Source organism: Atta colombica, unplaced genomic scaffold (genome assembly GCF_001594045.1).
Source record: "Atta colombica isolate Treedump-2 unplaced genomic scaffold, Acol1.0 scaffold238, whole genome shotgun sequence".
NCBI lineage: Eukaryota > Metazoa > Arthropoda > Insecta > Hymenoptera > Formicidae > Atta > Atta colombica.
Window position 1 is genome coordinate 2,578,304 of NW_017259336.1, and position 7,318 is coordinate 2,585,621.

Here is a 7,318-nt window from a genome sequence, read left to right on the forward strand (position 1 = left end):
TTTGAAAAGACTTAATCGCGAATATAACGACATTTAGATTAAATTTCATAAAATAACCTTTATTATATAAATACAATTTTTGATTTAAAAATAAATTAAAAATGACTGAATCAATTATCATCCGATAGAATCTAAGATTCATATATATATTTTTATGATTCGAACGATTCATTGCTAAATCTCATCTTAAAAGCATATGAAACTAAAGAATTCAGATGAATGAGATAAGATCCGAAAAGGATAATAAATTTCCCTTATATTAATAAAAATATCTCTTTTTTTGTAAATTGTTAGAACATTTTTTATATAATGTATTGTTTTAAAATTAAGTATTTTAAAAGACACAAAACTAAACGAGATTATTAAAAATAATTATAACTAGATAAAATTTTTCTATTTCTGACAAAATATATATTGGATCTCATCTCATATTAACTGTACAAAATCTAGTTATCAATCACTTTGTATGGATAAATTATAAAAAGTTTAAGTTAAAGTTGGTGCATTAGAGATAAATAAACAATAATTAATGATCGTAAAATATTTTTTATAAAAAACAAAATTAATAAATTGTATGAAATACATTTATTATATGCTACATTAAAATATATATGCTACATTAAAATATGTATTACTTCAATGATAATATCTATATAAATAAATTGTAAGGCAATTTCTTGGAAAGCAATATGTATATGCTTGAAAAGCAATATGAATATTGCTTTTCTGCACCAACTTGTAAAATTTAATCCTAGATAAATATTTGAGTATAGAATGAATGAAAAAAAAATTAAATATTTCTTACACTGTAACAAAAATTTGTTCATATTATAATATCTGCAGATAACAATTTCATTTATTCTAATTATTTTTCTATACATATTTTTATGTTGATATATTCTCTGTATTTCTTATTTTTAAAATGTCAATATCTTTTTCACTCTATTGATCATAAAATATCATCAATAAATTTAAATAATATAGTAACTATAAAAAGCCGATATTTAACATTTTTTACTTTAATTTAATCTCTTTTCTTTTTTTATCTTTTTTTATCTTTATATTTCTTTATTTTCTTTAGCTTTATGTTTTCAAGAAATAATATTATATATTTTAAAATAATAAGCATAAAAGTTCAATAAATTTTGATTTATTTAATTTTAATATTGAGCACAATTATTAATTAATTAATATAATTATTAATAATAAGTATTCTATTATAGTATTTTCAATTCTTCGAAAAATTCAATCTTGTATACAATGTATATGTAAACGAGTGCATTTCGTATGCACATTAAATCAAAATCATATGCATAATAAATTTAATAATAAGAGATATCTATGATTAAGTTTACTCTAATCTGTTTTAACTTATCCATTTTAAGGCAATGGATGTATGGAAGATTTTATACATATACTTATTATAATAGTTGTTATAAAATTTATGCAAATATGCATCTAGATATATGGTATACTAATAAAATTCTCATACATTCATTACCTCAATAAAACGTAATTAATTCATTACTCACCGACCAGATGCGCAACAGTGGAGTTATAACTGTAACATAGCTATGATGATTCTGTAATAGATAAATGTAAAAGTCAAATTAAAACAAAGCAAAAATCAATCATTATTCAAAAAAATAATTACTATATAAATACATACACAATTAATTTCTCAAAAATAATCACGTAGTTTTGAAAATATAATTTTTATAAGCATCAGACTTTTTATTCACATCATTGAATTAGATATTTGATATAGATATGAAAATAATTATACATTTTTTAAAGAAAATCTTAACAGGAATAAATTCGTATAAAATTTCAAATCTTTAAGTAATACCCCTTTTTTTCTAATTTATTTTTAAATCATTGTAAAATAAAATAATTTAAAAACAAGCAAAAAAGATTAATTTTACATAAGAATAATATTTACCGCAAAGTTGCTCCACTGGTGCCCGATGTCTCTCCCAGACCTCTTCCTCCTTTTAGAACATGGTTGACATCCTCTCGCACAGGACACTCGCGTAAAACACTCGCGAATAATGTACTATAATCGCGCGCGAACTATAACTTGAGTCCGATAACTTGAACGGCACTTCCGAAGCAAATGCGCTATGCGAACTGATTGCAGTTCGTTCATTTTCAAGTAAATCGGCGACGAAGGTACGTTAGCTTCCCCGTTGGATTTTTACTCGAAGAGAACGATTTTACTTGATATCTAAAAATTTATCTAGATTTTTATATCATTCATATAGATCCGAAAATTGTTAAATACCAAAATTGTAAGAAAAACCATTCTTTTCGTGTAAATATTCTCTGGATACTGAGCTCTTCCACATCAAGGTCGTACTCGGGAGAGGGAAGATAATCTGAAAAATGTAATATATAGCTATTATCTATATTACTATGCAATTACTATGTATCGGTTAACTTTTAGAAACGAATATCAAACACAATGTCTGCAATTTGTTATCATTGCGAAATAAATTCAGAACAGATAAAAGGATTGAACCTTAGATGTCTGTAAGATAGTTAGAGTGAAATGGGCTAGAGATTAATAAAGAAGAAAAATGTTTCTTTTATTATGAATAAATAATTCCAAGTTACATTTAATTTTTAAACGGTTCGTATAACGAAAGATGTAGAAAATATTAAATTATTAAACTATATTATAATTGTGAAAGCAGGAATTGCGTTATTTGCATGAGAGTATTCATATTAAATAACGTTGCTTTTTTATGATTCGTGCGATACCGTTCGTATAAAAAAGTAACCGTGTCGCGTGCCACTCTTCTTTACATTTCTTTTTGAAACATATAATAATCGCAAAAAATGCTAGATATAATGCAAAAAATTGTATTTTATGAATATTCACATACTATGATTAATAAGTATGATTAATATTAAGTAATGACTAATATTCAGTATGATTAATTATTCTCATAAAATATGTTTCGTATTATATTTGACATTCTTCACGATAAGATTTCAAAAAGTAATGTGAAACAGAGTCGCACGCGATTACTTGCTTGTACGAATCTCGGTAAGAGAATGACAATGACTGCGTAGTAACTACGCGTAAAGGTGACCGGCGGACCGGTGACGCGCCGCTCCGTGTCACCCCGTGCCACCCCGTGTCTTTCCCATCCCAAGGCCGCGCATCAATCGTTTAACCGTCAAAATATTAACGCATATTACGAAGTAAAATAATATTCTTTACATTTTTAATGTTCTCCGATTAATGAATTTCTTATATATATCTAGCTTTAGCGGCGTGATGTGATAATAATTATATTGTTATATACCGAGGAACATGATGTTCATTTTATAATTTGAAATATTTCGTATCAATATTACAATGTGCTGACAAAAGACAAGAAGTAAAAAAAGATTTTTATTAGCGTGGTTTTTCTTACATAATTGCTCACATGAAATGCTTTTGACATCTCATAATATTGTATCTCAATTTTGATACGCTTTTTTTTATGATGTACAATTAAATAAAGATTAATAATATGTCATAAATCCTTTAAATGAAAATAAATGTAAAAATTTATTTTTAATTACAATTTCGACTAAATAGAATATGTATAAATAACATACAGAGATAGAGATAAGTAATTTAAATAGAATTTATCTGTTACTTTTCCCATATTAAGAATGTGGAGTAACACGGAAATGACAGAATTATATGATTCAAAGTGATAAAAAGCCACAATTTGAAATATCTAACAATAAAAATCTCATTTTTATACCGTCATCTGAGAACACATGAAATATTCATGAGCTGTGTATGTGAGTAATAAATCTAAAAAATAAAGCAAAAAACGTGTATAATACAACCTATTAATTCCTTAGTTTTAGGCAACCTTACACGATTCGCGATCGTAAATATCCAATTTTTATTAATTAACGCGACACCCGGAGCGACTTGTAAAACACATCCATCTCCCTTCGAGATCATCGAGCGAATGCCGAAGTGATGACGTAGCCAACTATAGCGCCGCACGGCACCCTCCCCCACCCTGTTCGCCGCGTGACCCTTTCAATCGTTGTTTGTCGGGCGCCGTTCAAGTTCGAATACTTAATTATTGCGCATGAAAAATATTCACGGTTTATTCAATTATTTGTATTTTACATGATTTTGATAAACAAGTATCCTCGTACATTTCGCGCTTTACTTATGGCATCTCTAGTATTTAAATCCTATATTATTCACACTTAAATAAAGATTGATAACATTCTATATATCCTTTATATAAAGATATATGCAAATTTTCTTAATATTGCGAAACAATTTGCGCTAAATACAGCTTTGACTAAAAATATTAAATATCTTGTTAATTATTTAATTTTTCAGCTAAAAAATTAATTTATGACTATTATTGCTGCAAATTATTCTATGTTTCAAAAATTCTTTAAATTTACGTGTAATGCCGATCATGGCTCGATAAAATAACATACGAATTATTAACACGATATAAAAATGAGATTCTTATTGTTAGATATTTCAAATTGTGGCTTTTTATCACTTTGAATCATATAATTTTGTTACTTCGCATTCTTAATACGGGAAAAGTAATAGATAAATTATATTTAAATTACATATCTTTAAATGTGCATGCTATTTATACGTATTATTCTATTTAGTCGAAATTATTTTATAATTTAAAATAAAAATAAATTTTTGTATTTATCTTCATTTAAAGGATTTATAACATATTATTAATCTTTGCAAATCAAATCAATTGCAAATCAAAAAAGAGCAATAAAAATTGAGATACTTTTTATAATTTGCAGCAATAGTAATGTCATAAATTAATTTTTTAGCTGAAAAATTAAATAATAATTAACAATATTTAATATTACTTTAATATTTTTAGTCAAAGCTGTATTTAGCACAAATTGTTTCGCAATATTAAGAAAATTTACGTATATCTTTATATAAAGAATATATAAAATGTTATCAATCTTTATTTAAGTGTGAATCATTTAAAAGAATAATGAAAATTGGAACATAATGTTGGAATATCAAAAATACTTCACACACGCAACAATTATTGATTACATTTACAAAAACGCAAATAATATAGGATTTAACAAGTACTGGAAATAAGTAAAGCGCGAAATGTACGAGGATACTTGTTTATCAAAATCATGTAAAATACGAATAATTGAATAAACCGTGAATATTTTTTATGCGCAATAATTGGATATTCGAATGGCGCCCGGCAAACAATGATTGAAGGGGTTACGCGGCGAACAGGGTGGGGGAGGGTGCCGCACGACGCAGTAGTTGGCTACGTCATCACTTCGGCATTCGCTCGATGATCTCGAAGGGAGATGGATGTGTTTTACAAGTCGCTCCGGGTGTCGCGTTAATTAATAAAAATTGGATATTTACGATCGCGAATCGTGTAAGGTTGCCTAAAACTAAGGAATTAATAGGTTGTATTGTACACGTTTTTTGCTTTATTTTTTAGATTTATTACTCACATACACAGCTCATGAATATTTCATGTGTTCTCAGATGACGGTATAAAAATGAGATTTTTATTGTTAGATATTTCAAATTGTGGCTTTTTATCACTTTGAATCGTATAATTCTATCATTTCCGTGTTACTCCGCATTCTTAATACGGGAGAAATAACAAATAAATTCTATTTAAATTACTTATCTCTAAATGTATGTGCACGGAGGAGGGGGGGGGGGGGGGAAAAAAAAGGGGGGGGGGCACGAGGCGGCGTGTCACGTTTATGCGTAGTTATTCGCAGTCTTCTCTTACAGAAATTCGTACGAGTAGGTAGTCGCGTGCGACTCAATTTTTATTCCTTTTGTGATTTACAATTAAATAAAGATTAATAATATGTCATCCTTTATAAATGAAGATAAATGCAAAATTTATTTTAAATTATGAACCAATTTCGATTAAATAGAATAATACGTTTAAATACTAAAATACTTAAATAGCATGCACATACATTTAGAGATATGTAATTTCAATATAATTTATCTATTACTTTTCCCGTATTAAGAATGCGGAAATGACAGAATTATACAATTCAAAATGATAAAAAGCCACAGTTTGAAAAATAACAATAAGAATCTCATTTTTATATCATAAATATGAGAACATATGAAATATCTAAAATATTGAAATAATAATAAATTCTGTTTTCAATCGCATTTTAATTGCAAATGTATGAATCATACGAAATATTTGTTCCATGATACACGATTGTGTATATCTTGATTGTTTTATGAAAAATTAATCATACGAGCTAATAATCGTAAGTTGTGAGCATTCATAAATTACAACGTTTCATATTATATCAAACAATTTTCACAATTACATTTCAAAAAGAAATATAGAGAAAAACGACACGCAATACGGTTACCTACCTGTACGACTCTTGGTAAGGGAATGAATGCGCAGTGATTGCTCGTAAACATGACGCGCCGTTCCTCTCGCCGTGTCAAAACTCCAAGATCACGCGTCAACCGTTTCACTGTCGAAATTTCGAAACGCATTTTACGAAATAAATAGAATAATATATTCTTTACATTTTTAATAGTCTTCGATTTTATTGCACGGTTTTTGCTTAATTTCTTAGATTCGTTATACGCGCACACACACATTGCAGCTCATCCCTAATGAGAAATGACAATAAAATCGATGTCGAATCGATTCGACATCGATTTGATGATTTCGACGTCGAATCGACATCGATTCGATATCGATTCCATTATCATTTCTTACTGGGATGAATATCTTATTTCAATTGTTACAATAAATGATTATTAGTTTGTAATAATTTTATATTACACGAAATCCGCGTAATGTACACAATATTTTTAATAAGAGATTGACGCCTTTTTATTGTGGCTTTTTATTGTTACTTTTGAATTGTCAAATTCTATCATTTATAATCACGTCTCATTTCGCATTTTTAATCCAGGAAAAATAATAATAGGTAAATTATCGAATTTAAATTCACGATATTCAATGTAAGATTTGAATTCTAAGCATATCAAATTAAATATATTATACTAATTGTAATAAAACAATGATTATAATTCCTGTATTCTATATGTCTATGTCCATATGATTTTGTTATGTACGTATTATATTTTATATCAATAGGTAATGAAATTAATAATAGTGCGCTGTACACCATAAACAACCAAGGCTACATATATATACCAACCGAAATATTTAATTCTTTATAACATATATAAATTGCCAATTTACTTATCATAAGATAAAGAAAAATTATATACATAAATGTAAATATATATATATATATA